This window comes from Megascapheus bottae, chromosome 19, assembly GCF_031878675.1.
Source record: "Megascapheus bottae isolate mThoBot1 chromosome 19, mThoBot2.hap1, whole genome shotgun sequence".
In the NCBI taxonomy this organism is placed as follows: Eukaryota; Metazoa; Chordata; class Mammalia; order Rodentia; family Geomyidae; genus Megascapheus; species Megascapheus bottae.
This window is the reverse complement of record NC_143527.1, coordinates 29,319,709-29,333,412: the sequence shown is the minus strand read 5'-3', so window position 1 is coordinate 29,333,412 and position 13,704 is coordinate 29,319,709.

Genomic DNA, 13,704 nt, shown 5'->3' with positions numbered 1-13,704 from the left:
TCACATCTCCAATATCCTGCACTGACTTTCACTGAAATTATTGCAGAACTCACAAATGATATGACACAATTTGCAATAAATTCCGTTATGAAAGATTCAATTTGAAGCAATCAGATGCTAGCTACAAAGCGATTGTAAGTATTTGAATTTTATCCCACTTCACTGTTCAACGTACAGAAATTGCATCTGTGTGTTTGATCTGTCCTGCTGAGCCCTATCAGCAGCTTGCATCTCTGCCACTATTGTTTTTAAAATGGCTGGAAGGACGGACGTGACTAGTCAAGAGCACTCAGCAGGATAGATTTCACATGGCACAAGAGAAGCCAGAATTGTCTTTGGGAAAGAAAAAAAAATTATAATCATGAAGTCATCTAATTCAAGCAGTCTTCATACTTCGACCGAATTATCAAAATTATTCATCAGTGCATCTGCATTTAAACTATGCACAGTGGAAAGATTCTGAAGCATTGCTCCTGAGCAATCTACTAGAGCTTGCCTGGGCTCTACGCGGTCTGGTCAGCCTTCAAGGTGGCAGAGATCCATGCATATCAGTGGCTCCAGTTGCTCATGACCATCTTGCTGGACTGGATGAACTGGAGATTATCTGTAGAGCAGTTCTAGAAGTGTTTTGCAGCCTAACACGAAGGGGCAGCCACGCTGAAACTTTATTTTCCTCCCTCTTGACTTTTCTAATTCAGATTTATGAGTTATCACCAGATTGTATACATCAGAGCCTGGCTTCCCGTGTGTTTCTTTTAGTTAGTAAATACTTACTTCCCTGACACCTGACCTTCAAGCTTGTGGTCTTTGTGGAATGGACAAATAATGGGAGAATTAGTCCATCTTACAGATGGAATAAAATCAAGTGAGGAAGGGCTTCAATGCTCTCTCAAAATTAGGGAGTGGTGAAACCTAGATATGGCTCATAGTTTTCTAGTTATTTTATTTTAAATCTTGGGTAGGTATAGCCAGGCATGTCACAAAATGATCAGTATCAAGAGGTTTAATAGGGAGCAAAACCACTTTGAAATAACAGTCAAAGGCATGACATGGAGTAGCTGGTTAGCATTTAGTCACAAAAGCCAATGGTTTCTTACTACTCTGGGTTCAATCCTGACCCTGGAACATTCCACTGTTGCCCACTCTATTAGGGACTCTGAATGTGCTCCACTTAGGCACCAGTGAACTAGTGTTTAGGTTATGTCCCCTAAATACAAGGTATGTACTCCTTTACATAGAAATCTCTTCTATTTCTCATAATTTCTTTCTATTATGAAAGCTTTACAAGCAATGTCAAACAGAATAACAATTGCTGTTGCTTACTAAATTTATTACTTGAATGGTGGACACTAAATTCTCAATTCTGTAGATGTTTTGTTCTCTTAATCCTTTTTGCTACTCCTATGAAAGAATATGGCAGAATGAAATGGCCCAACTCACTGTCTTGTCAGGTATATACAGCTTATTACATTGTGGCTTTACTGCACTCCATCCAAATTGAAATCTCTTTCTCCATCCCTTGAATATGATTTTCCTGGTTATTTGCTTGGACCAAAAGAATGGGGCAGTAGTGACTGGTGCTAATTCTGAGTCTATGCCTCAAGAGAGCTTGTGTACTTCAACTCTCCCCCGTTCCACTCTTTTGGAATCCTGCCAATAGCCATGTGAAAAGGCCCAAGCTATTGGTGGAAGCTGAGATGTTACATGGGTCAGGCATTCTCTAGGTTAGCTGGCAACAGAACCTAGATTCGTGGATGCTTCCCATGAGAGAAAGGAGATTGCACATAGTCCTCTTAGTTTATCCACACAACCCTGAGCTAAATAAACTGTGACTGTTTTAAGTTGGGGGGACATGATTTGTTTCATAGTAAAATTAGTTGATAAAGAAGTGTATTATTACTCATGGCAAAATGAAGTACAAAGAAATCAAACACAGTTTTTTTGAAATCACACAATTTTTCCAGGTGGTGCTGAGATTCAGGCTAACACACCCTGGCTCCAGAGATTAGCCATTTTGCTACATTACTTATCATGGGCATTTATTCAGTGTATATTAAACGTGCACCAAATACCAAACCACAAACTAAATATTGTGGATGCAATGATGAACAAAACTGTATCCTTGTCCACTAGGGGCTAACATTCTAATGCAGGAGACAGGAAGGCAATAAGTAAATAATTAGACACAATAAGTAAATAATTACAATTGATAATCACTCTAATAAGGGTAGGTGTACAGAACTATTGTAGCAGAAAAAAGCAGGTCTGTATCTTCCTCATAGTACTTATTATCTGTGATATTATTTTGACATTTATTATTTACTGCTTTGGTAGTTGCAACTAAATTACAATTTCCTAGGGAAAAATAGCATTTCAGTTGAAAAAAAAAAACCAACAACAAAACCCTCCCCCCCCACACCAAAGTCTGTGGTACGTAGAAGTTAGCTTTAGCTTCCTAACATAACAAGGTAGGTTTCTTACATAACAAGATAGCTCTCTACCCTGCCCATACTAGTTGTTCAATAAACATGTTAATGCATGGCTAAAGGCAAAATCTCGAACTTATTAGAAAAGCAGCACCAGAAATAAGGGAAACATTTCACACTGTTTTGGGCATTTGATCAAAGTGCTGCTAGGTACACTCTCTTAAACTAAGAGAAGACCTTAGTGAATATTATCTCAAATCTTTGGTAATGATCAGCCAGCTTAGCTCTCAGTCAATGTAGGGAATAGTTATTTTTATGGAAGTATTAATTACATTGCAGGGCAAAGGTAGTATAGTGGTGTCATTCTGAGCATGGATTCTATAACTGGATAGCCAGGGTTTGAATCCTGGCTGTGATAGTTTCTGTGTGATCATTGGTAAGTAACCTTTTCTGTCCAGTTACCTCATAAGGAAATAAGGACAATTATATCACCTAACTCAAAGGATTTTATGATCTCAAAGTTTTGTAAATATGTAATAAAGTACCTAGAAAGGAGTCAAGAACATACTGAGTGCTATGTGGATAATGATTTAATAAGAACCAGCCAGGTTTGGTAGTGCATACATGCAATTTCAGTTATATGGGAGACAGGCAGAATTGTGATCAAAGCTAGCCCAGGAAAAATGAAAACCATACTTGAAAAAAAAAAGTGGGAGGGGGGCAAAGACAGGACTCTTGGTAAAGTGCACACCTAGCAAGGCCAAGGGCAAGGCTGTGTGCCTGTGTGCATGCACACACATATCCTACTTCTCTTAGAGTTGCAGTGCTTTATAATTCTATTCCAAGGATGACTAATTTGCCTTATCCAAAGCACCACCATGTCAACCTTTGCTCTTGTATGCTTCATTTTGTTCACATACAGTTTCAAGAAACAATCTTCCTTTTACCTTTGAGGACACTGATATGTGGTGCATATGTCTTGGATAATGAATGTTTTTTAAGTTAAGACTATGTAGTATTAATGATAGGCTACAGAATATATTCTTGACTGTGAAAAGTATTTACCAGTTAGTGATTAAAATGAAAGAGGTATTTAATTATATTTGGTGTCTCTCCACAACATTACTTGTGACTCTCAGTTTTCCTGTATTTGGAGAGAGATAGCATTTCATTTAACTACTGTGTGTTGAAGAGAAATGACTAGAATGAATGTTCTCCAATGTACAACTGGGAACTTTTCCAGTGACTATAGGAAAAGTTAGAAGTTTCGATGCTAGAAGAAGGGAAATTATGTTCTTTTCTTTCTGAAAATAGCCCAGGGAGTCAGAGCCAGAAGTACTTAACCAGAAGTAGGAGTAGAGCAGATAGAAGCAGCAGCGCAAGACTGTGGAATCATTTTAGCACATGGACAGAAATTTTATATTCAGAAATTATATGTATCAAAGTTTTCAAAAATTAGTTTGTGGGAGAACATTTGTCTTGCTGCACTCATATTTTGAGTGCTCATTAATGAAAGCCATGAAACTCTTTGGCTATAGGCAAGGCTAGGCATCTTTATCATAAAGAGTTATCATCTAAATTTGCAAATTATTCTAATCACTTTCTCCACCCTCAAATTTTTCTTCTATGGGTGGTAATCCTTTTTTTTCCCTTTCCCAAAATGAAATATAAAAATGAAGGTTGTGTTGTAACTCTCTTCTATTTTTTTAACATATGAATTTTTCATTTCTCTTTGCTTTCTTAGTTAATGGCAGGTTAAGATGTAAGTTCATTAGTCAGATTTGTATATGTCATAATCAAATGCCATTATATCATTACAATGCTATCCACTTGACTAAGGTGCTACTTTTTCTCAAAGGTGACCCATATGTGCCTTGACTGATTTTATTTATTATTCAACTTGTTTGAGATAAACACAAAACTTTTCAACTTCTCATTTTTAAATAATCCTTCTCTGTTGCTTTCTTTTATCCATTACCACCATTTTCCTCTTAATCTTGTATTCTACCCAGTATATACTATTATACTTTTGTTCCTGCCTATATTTTATAATGCCATATTTTATAAATATTTCAGTAAAGTTGTTCAAAATATAAATTAATATTGTCATATCCATGAAGCATTGTTTGAAAAGCTGGGCAAATTTAGTAAGAATGGCTAAGATGATAGAATTTTGATGAATATTTCATTTTATTAAAAAATACAATCCACTCTCGATAGGATAAATCTTCTCAAAATTCAACAGTAAAATTCAACTCTGGCTAATCCAACATGACAAATTTCAAGTGGAATTTTTTCATTTTTATCTTTGCATCATATGGCACTTGAAATGGAATAAAATATGGGTCAAGTTAAGGACTGATTTATGTTTCCTGTGGGGATTTAAGTTCTATTTTCCCAGAGTATTTAGCTTTATTTTATTCTGCTTTATGTCTATTCATTTCCTTGGCTTTCCAATAATAGTCAAAAGAAAGCAACACTTACAGAAGGAATATCAAGAACACTTACTATATAAGATGCATGTCCTTAGAGTTCTCATCTTTAAAATGTGCTTCTAGCTTTTACTGACTGCATAAACTTAAAGTATCTATACTAGTGACAGAAAATTCATCTAATGGATAAAATTCATCAGTTGAATCTTACCTGTAAATGCTTATTTCTACATTTAATGAATGTGTGCTTTCTGTATTTGAGTGTATGATTCCAATATAATTTTAGAAATATGTACAGTATTTAGTTTGGAAGGAAAATATATATATGTGTTTATGCATATTGTTGATATTGTTCCTCAAAATTAATATTTCTCAGCATAGATGGCTCTCAGCATTCAGAAGATTTTATTTTTATTTTGGGGGGCTTGAACTCAGGGTCTGGGTACTGTCCCTGAGTTTTTTTTTAAAACAAGGCTAACACTCTACCATTTGAACTATAGCTTTAATTCCAGATTTTTGGTGGTTTATTGGAGATAAGAGTCTCATGGACTTTTCCTGCCCAATCTAGTTCCAAACTGCAGTTCTCAGCCTTATAAATAGTTAGGATTACAGGCATGAGTCAGTGGTGCCCAGCAAGCTTATTTTTTTAATTCATATTAATAAAAAAATTGGACTTTTTTCTAAAACAGAGTACTTTTTAATACAAATAAAATTTCAGAACACAGATTTGCACAAAACATACAGAGAATTCTAATCTACTGAAAGTTCAGTATTACTACATTTTCCTTTAGTATGAAGCATTGTTTACAATTAATGAACAATACTTAGAAACAATTAGTTTTGTATGTATTGCACTTTTCCTTAGGTTTCATTTTTCTATACCAACTTCCAGATTGCCCTTATTTTTTGATGATTTTCAGTATTGATCATGTAACTTGTGGAGTTGCCTGATGCTTTCCTCATAATTAGAATAGGGTTATGGGTTTTGGTGACAATTGCTGTGGCAGGAAAATTCCATTTTCATATGACAGTATCAGGGTCTATATGACCCAAATGGTATATCATCATAGATGTTAAACCTGATCACTTGGTTGAGGTAAAGTTTATCAGGTTTTTCCATAAGAGAAATACTTGCTTTTCTTCTTCTTTTTTATTAATTTTTTATTAACAGTGAATTTTTACAACATATTTCAAATGTCATATTCTACAAGCAAATATTCAAGAAAAAATCTCTATATGCAATCACTGGCACATAAATTTAAGAACATAATTTAAATTAGCTGAGTCTTTATATATCAAGGATGCATATTAATCTATATATCAATATATGTCTATAGAATATGTATCCTATCGTAGACCTCTATGTCTATATAGATATATTTAGATTTCCAAATTTATGTCAATGACCTTGAATGCCTGAGTACTGAGTCATCATTCTTGTGCTCTTTAGATTTAGTACCCACATATCAAGGAGACCATGTGCCCTTTGTTCCTTTGATCTTGGCTTATCTCACTCAACAGGATTTGCTCTAGTTCCACACAATTTCTCATGAATGCCATTATTTTATCTTGTCTAGTGGCTATGTAGAGTTCCATTGTATCTATGTACCACATTTTTTTTTAACTATTCATCTGTAGTGGGGCATCTGAGTTGTTTCTATTGCTTGGCTATTGTGAATAGTGCAGAGGTGTCCTTATCATATCCTGGGTCATGATGCTCAGGGTAGATGCCTAGGAGTGATATGGTTGGGTCGTAAGGAAGGTCTATGTTTAGTTTTTTTGAGGAACCTCCAAATCGCTTTCCAGGGTAATTGTATTAGTTTACATTCCCACCAGCAGTGCAGTAGGGTTCCTCTTTCTCCAAATCCCCGCCAGCATTTATTGTTGTCTGAGTTCAGAGTATTGGTCATTCTGATTGGGGTAAGGTGGTATCTCAGGATTGTTTTCATTTACATTTCCTTTGACCATGGATGATGAGCATTTAGGACAAATACTTGGTTTTCTTAAAAAATAACTTCCCCATATTATGCTTCATGCAAACAGGTCTCTGCACAGTCTACCACTGACTGAAGAGCTATGCTTCAGTTCCTTGGGAGAAGAGAAGATGGACACTGACATAAATTATTTAGAACTTGTCACCAAAGGAAATTTGTCTATTCCTTCACTTATGTACTTTTATGCACTTATTTATTTATTTAACCATTTATTCATGCCCATTTGGAATAGAAAATATTTATTTTATACTTTAGGTAACAATCTTCATTACTTATTTTCCTTTGAAACTATTCCAGATTTGCCAATTTTAAGCTTTTGTGGTTGTCATTTATATTTCTTTGACTTTCTTCCTCTCTCCTGGCTTTCTGCATTCTCTCTCACCCTCCACTTCTCTGTCTTTCCTTCCTTAACTGGCACAACAAGATTCTCTAGACTCATCTTTCATATTTCATTTCCCAGTCTGAAATTCACTATTTCTCAAAGAAACATTGTTTACTTTTATTTTTATTAGAACTTGCTATTAGAAATGACATCTGGGCATTGGGTGTGCTCATTGCTTCTGAAAAAATAAGGAAATATATGCATGTATACTAATTCTGTATGTACACATTTTTGTAGCCATCTATCTTTGTATAACATGAACTATCTATATTATATCTATGTTATAGTGATCTATATTGGCATAACATGAACTAAACGTGAGTCTATGTCCCCCAAAGCATTCCCAAAAATCTTTATTCTAACTCAATTGACTACATCTCCTGATATAATTACTAATGACCAAAAAAATAGAAAGATAAGGCAATTGTGTGAGATAAAGTAAGATAGTTAACTTCTCTGAGATTCATTTTTCTCATGGGTGGATTGTAGCCCATTTATCCTATGATCCTGTTGTTTCTGTGAGGGTTTGGTGAAAGAATGCTTTGTATATGAAAAGCACTCAGTATTAGTTTGGCAAAACAGAGATATTAGATTCAAAACAAATCTGACAAATAAGTCTGTCCATATGCTAACTTGCTTTGCATAACTTCCTTTGGTTGAATTATTCTAAACCATAGCAGATGAGAAGGGTAGTTATATAGTTTATACATTTAGGTTCATACTCTGGTTCTTTCTTCTATTGAAATAGTGACACTTTTGTGGAAATGGACTCTCAGTTTATGATATAGTACCTGGGTTTGATTCTCTTGAGATAAGCTGAACTATGAGGACACATAGATAAAGCTGCATCCCAACTGTGCAATGGGAGGGGTCTGGCTATTCTGCAGGTCCTCCACTCATCTGCAGTTCTTCCAGGATCTGCAAAGGGTCCTAGAATTTTGTCACATTTGTAAATAAAAGATATTTTACTGCAGTCAGTTCAAATGCCCAGTATTTCCACTTTATCTTCAGGTCAGATGATATTAGAGAGACTGGGAATATGAATGAGAGGTGACAAAAGTGAAATTGATGTAGGAAGTTAGTGTGCATCGATGTTGCAGGGCGAAGTCATGTACTCATAGTCACAATCACTATGACTACATGAAGTTATTGCCTGCTGCCCTTGGTGTTTAGATAGCATCAAGACATTGAAGTTTAGAACAGGGAAGCTGGTATTGTGACACACTTGTCTACCATTGCAAAAGTCCTTAAAAATGTGAAAGTATTTGTGATAATTTCTTATACAAGAAAACTTGGAATCTTATAGTTCATACAGAGAGAAATGTAGACATGCTTTCTCCAAATATATCCCATTATTGATAAGTTGAAAAAAAAGTTATTCCAAGCTGGTAATAATGAAGTTCAAAAATATGCTTTTTTTTCAGTATCGAGTCTTGAACTTAGGGCCTGCTTTTGTCAGGCAGCTTTCTATTGCTTAAATCATGCCTCCTAACCTTTGTGCTTTGTATTTATTTATTTTTAATTTTTCAGACAGAGCCGGACTAGGACTATAATCCTCTTTCCTCTTCCTTCTATGTGGCTGGGATTGTAGGTGTGTACCACCACATCTGGTCTCAAGTTTTGGTGAATTTCATTAGAAGAAAAACAAATAGATCTCTCTTTGTGCACAATTGAGAAGCATAGTCAAATTTCAAGGAAATGAATATTGTAGGCTTATGCTAAGCAGTTAATTAGTGAATGTTATGATATTTTATTGGATTCAACAATATTTGGGGTAAAGCTAGCTTTCAAATTTTTTAATATATTTTTTATTGTAATTAATAAAAGGGTTACATGATATTTGCCAGATAGAAGGTGCATTAATTCACATGCATTGATACCCTTTCTCATGTCTTGGTCCTCATTACCCTCCCTCCACCCCCACCCCTCATCTTGTTTTCCCCCCTTCCCTATACAATTTCAAATAACCAAATGCAAATATATCCAATATATCAGATAACAAAGTGAGATACTGTAACAATATGATATAACCAAGAGACAGCAAAAGAGATGAGAGATAACATAGTGCATTAAGGACAATAATCATTTATTATATGGCTTTTGTTTCAATATCCTGGAGGTCCTTTCAATTAGCTTCATACTATATGGCCTTATGTATCAAGGTTTTGCTCTATTGCAAATCTCTGCTAGTAGAGCCCAAGGTTTCTACAGATTATGACAAATGAGGGAAACCATTGAGCCTAAGTTCCTTTGAGTCTGGCTTACTTCACTTAATATGATTTTTTCTAAGTCTTTCCATTTCCTAACAAATGGGTCGATGTCGTTTTTTCTGACAGCAGCATAGAATTCCATTGTGTACAAATACCACATCTTGTTGATCCACTCATCAACTGATGGAATAGAACTAAGGACCCAGATATTAAACCACAGACCTATGGCCACCTAATTTTTGACAAGGGAGCCAAAAAGTAGAATGGAAGAAAGATAGCCTCTTCAACAAGTTGTGCTGGCAGAACTGGTTAAGCACCTGCAGAAAACTAAAGTTGGATCCTTCTTTGTCACCCTGCACTAGAATTAACTCCAAATGGATCAAAGACCTAGAGGTAAAAGCTGATGCACTGAAAACTTTACAAGAAGGAATAGGAGATACACTAGGCCTCCTTGGCACAGGTAGAAACTTTCTTAATAAGGACCAAGAATCACAACAAATCAGAGAAAGGCTGGATAAGTGGGACTGCATTAAACTGCAGAGCTTTTGTATGGCAAAGGACATAGCTAGTAAATTAATTAGGAAGCCTACAGAGTGGGAGAAGATCTTCACCAATCATACAACGGACAAAGGCCTCATATCTAAAATATATCAACAGCTCAAAAAGTTGAATCACTCCAAAACTAATCTCCAAAGTAACAACTATCCCATTAAAAAATGGGCCAAAGACTTAAAGAAAGTCTTCTCTGAAGAAGAAACAAAAATGGCCTATAGACACATGAAGAAATGCCCAACATCTCTGGTCATAAAAGAAATGCAAATCAAAAACAACTCTAAGATTCCATCTCATTCCAGTTAGAATGGCCAGGATCAGGAAAACTAATAACAACAGAAACTGGAGGGGATGTGGCCAGGAGGGATCACTACTACACTGTTGGTGGGAGTGCAAACTCGTTCAATCACACTAGAGAATGCGTATCTACCCATGTGTCTCTCTCACATTTGCTTCCTTGAGAGTCCTGCCAAGTCTGTAACAAGTAGCCGTGGAAGTAGATGGATTTTGCTGATGCACAAAGTTGTAGGACAAAATACAGATTTTTCTCTTAGTTCTTTTGTATTGCAGGAATCTCCTCTTGTGAACGGAGGATATGAAGCTCTTAGAAACATGCTGACAGAGTTTTCTTTGTAAGGGTTCTAGGCTCTGACAGCTTCCTTTCACTTGGATAGCTTCCTTTCTTCTGGTGAGAAATCCTCACTCCCTGGGCCACAAGGGCAGCTTACTTCTCACCACTGGGGCTAGGCATCTTAGATTTGTTTCTTTCAGTTTTGCTGATCTGGAAAGTCCCCTTAACATTCATTACTCATCAGAACCATTTAATGTTTGTGGCAATGGCTTTGGTGTTCACAGATTGAGTCCCCAAACAAATCCTCTGCTGTGTGTGGAGTTGAAGACTAGAGCGTACTAGAAAACTGACCCTCATCAATACAGGTCTGAGATGTACAGCCACCTGCAAGGTTCTACTACCATTAATCTTAACCTAGCTCTTTTTAAAATCATACAGATTTGTGATGGCAAAAGTGCCACCCCTCTCCAAATGGTTATATTCCAGTGATCACATTACGGCTCAGATTGGGGCAGGGGAGTAGATCCTGAGTGTGACATGCATTTCCTGACAAGAAAATGGAATTTATTAAAACAATCTAAACATTGCCTAGCTGTTTTGAAATATAATATATCACCGATCAGAACATCTGTACAATAGCTGAGGTAGTCAATTATTTTTCTATTCTGGTATAGATGTGATAATTTTATCTTGTCTTCCAATTATGTATATGCATATACATTCACACATGTGTATACACAGGCACATGTGCACATATCATATGTAATTACACACCACATTAAATTATACACATATGCAATTAATGAGATATAATTTATAAATCTTCATACTCAGAAAATGACACCAGTAAAAATACTGATTTTCTTTTTCATTTTCTTTTGGGGTCAGTGCGGCAATTTGAACTGGAAGCCTTGCCCTTTCACTTGGCTTTTTCACTCATGTCAGACACTTAGCCATTTGAGCTACAAAAAGCTCTGGCATTTTGATTGTCTCTCCGATTTTTCTGTTCTAGATGGCCTCAAAACACCACAATTCTCCAATCTCAGCTCTCTGAGTAGAGTATTATAGGCATGAACCCCATTAAAGTATTATTTTATCAGAGAAAGAAAAAAAGTCTTAGCAGTTGTGTAACAGCTGTTAAATTGAAAACAGTACCCATTTCTTATGACCCACTTGGGTTCTACTATTTAAGAAAATATACAGATACTCACTCAGTGGTTATGCATACTTTAAAAGAAGATGGCAGCAAGATGTCAATGCCAACATTAAGCAACTAAGAATGTGTTGTCACTCCCTTTATATATTTCAAAAAAGAGCAGCATAAATACCCAGAATCACAATTCTTACTCTGCTGTGCCCCAAATGAAGAGACAATAGAGAGAACTTGCTTTCCCAGCCTATCTGGAACCCAACCATCAAAGCCAGTTACACTGTAGTGGACAATTCGACCCACTAACAATTGCAGCAAATACCAACCTATCTACATTAATAGCTGGATCATAAATGAAGTAGAATCTATGTGTGGCTGCTTTTCAGTATCCTCTGAATATTGAGGCATTCTTGCTCCTCCATACCCTACTGAGAAGATACACAGTTCAACTATAAAGGCCCAAGGGTAGCTTGAACAATTTCTGAGGTTAGAGCTTATTGTAGGCTTTCATGCACTTACTCTGTTGAAGAAAATAAATTTACTTCATAGAATCACAATTTTTCCAAAAAAGATCTCTCATATATATTACCAGCAAAAATACTTATAGACATTGATCTATTAAGCCATTTTCCTAAAATACCTATAGTCGCTTTTATATGAACAGAAAAAAATCATTAAAGCTGTGGTTTGCCAGACAATTACTTTGTCAAATCTCAAGAAATTGCATAATAAATTGTGTACATGCATCAAACATGAACAGCAGAGGACTGTAACAAGCTATGCATTTCCAGTCCACTTGTTTCCTCATCCAAACAGTAGCTTTTGTTTTCAAGAAAAAAAATCCTATATCCCTTTTGAAGACCTTCATAAAATGTGACTATACATTTATCTATCAAACTAAGTAGAAATAATTGAAACACTTAATATGCACAGTAATAAGGAAATGCATGAATAACTCCATTATTAATGTCTATTGATTATTTATGTTTTCAAATAGGCAAGTGTAGCTGCTAGTATTATCATGTAAATCCATATGTGTGTTTTTGTTTTTACCTGTTTATTGGCAAGTTTACAGTCCACGTTATGGGCATTTTTATTGCTCTACGCTCTTATTTAATATGTGAATAACCAAGGTCAGTTTTCAAACTGATTAGTATTTACTCAATTTGATTACTAGGTTACATTGCTGAGCTTATTTTTCCCCCCTTTGGAAAATTAACTGTACAAGGAAGCCCAGTAAATCTTTACTTAAAAATTCCAAACTTTAGATTGATTTCAGCAGCGAGTTTGTATTGATCCCCAAAGCTTTGCGTTCCTAACTAAAAACTAATCTTTATTTCACCCTTTAGTGACTGCAGTCATAAATATGCTCAGTCCTACCAGTGTGGAGTGGATTAATGGTTATTGGAGATTGGCGCTTCCAATGGAGCCTGGGAGCTCTAACCTTTGGAGGACAACATGAAAGCATTTACCCCTGGTCAGCTATAATCCCTCGGTCCATTTTTGACATTTACCTGAGTGTTAAAGAGGAAGCAGAGCAGGGGCTGGGAAATAAAGCTCTCGAGATTCCACTTGGCTATTAATCACTCACTGTTAGATTGACTGTGGTGCCTGACACTGGCTGCTTCCGGCCCTGGGAAGTTACCGGAAGGCATGGCGCTGCCTCTCCACTCTGGAGCACAGGTTAACTCCTCCAGGGGATGCTCTCTTCGGCTTTGCTTTCAAGAAAGGACTCACTGCATTGCTCAGATCCATCCATCATTTTTGGTCCAACTTAGCTTGCACAGATGAAACAAGCCTTTGGGGAAGCAAATATCACTCGTTTGCAAGATCTAATTAATGCAAAATGAAAGTGTAAAAAGGGACAGAACAGAATTTGGTGTCAAGAAGGATCAATACCATGCCAGGCACTAGCAGACAGATGGCTGACAAGTGGTGATGAAGCTGGGAAGTAGTGCTTCTCAAAGTGTGGTCTTTGAAACCTGTT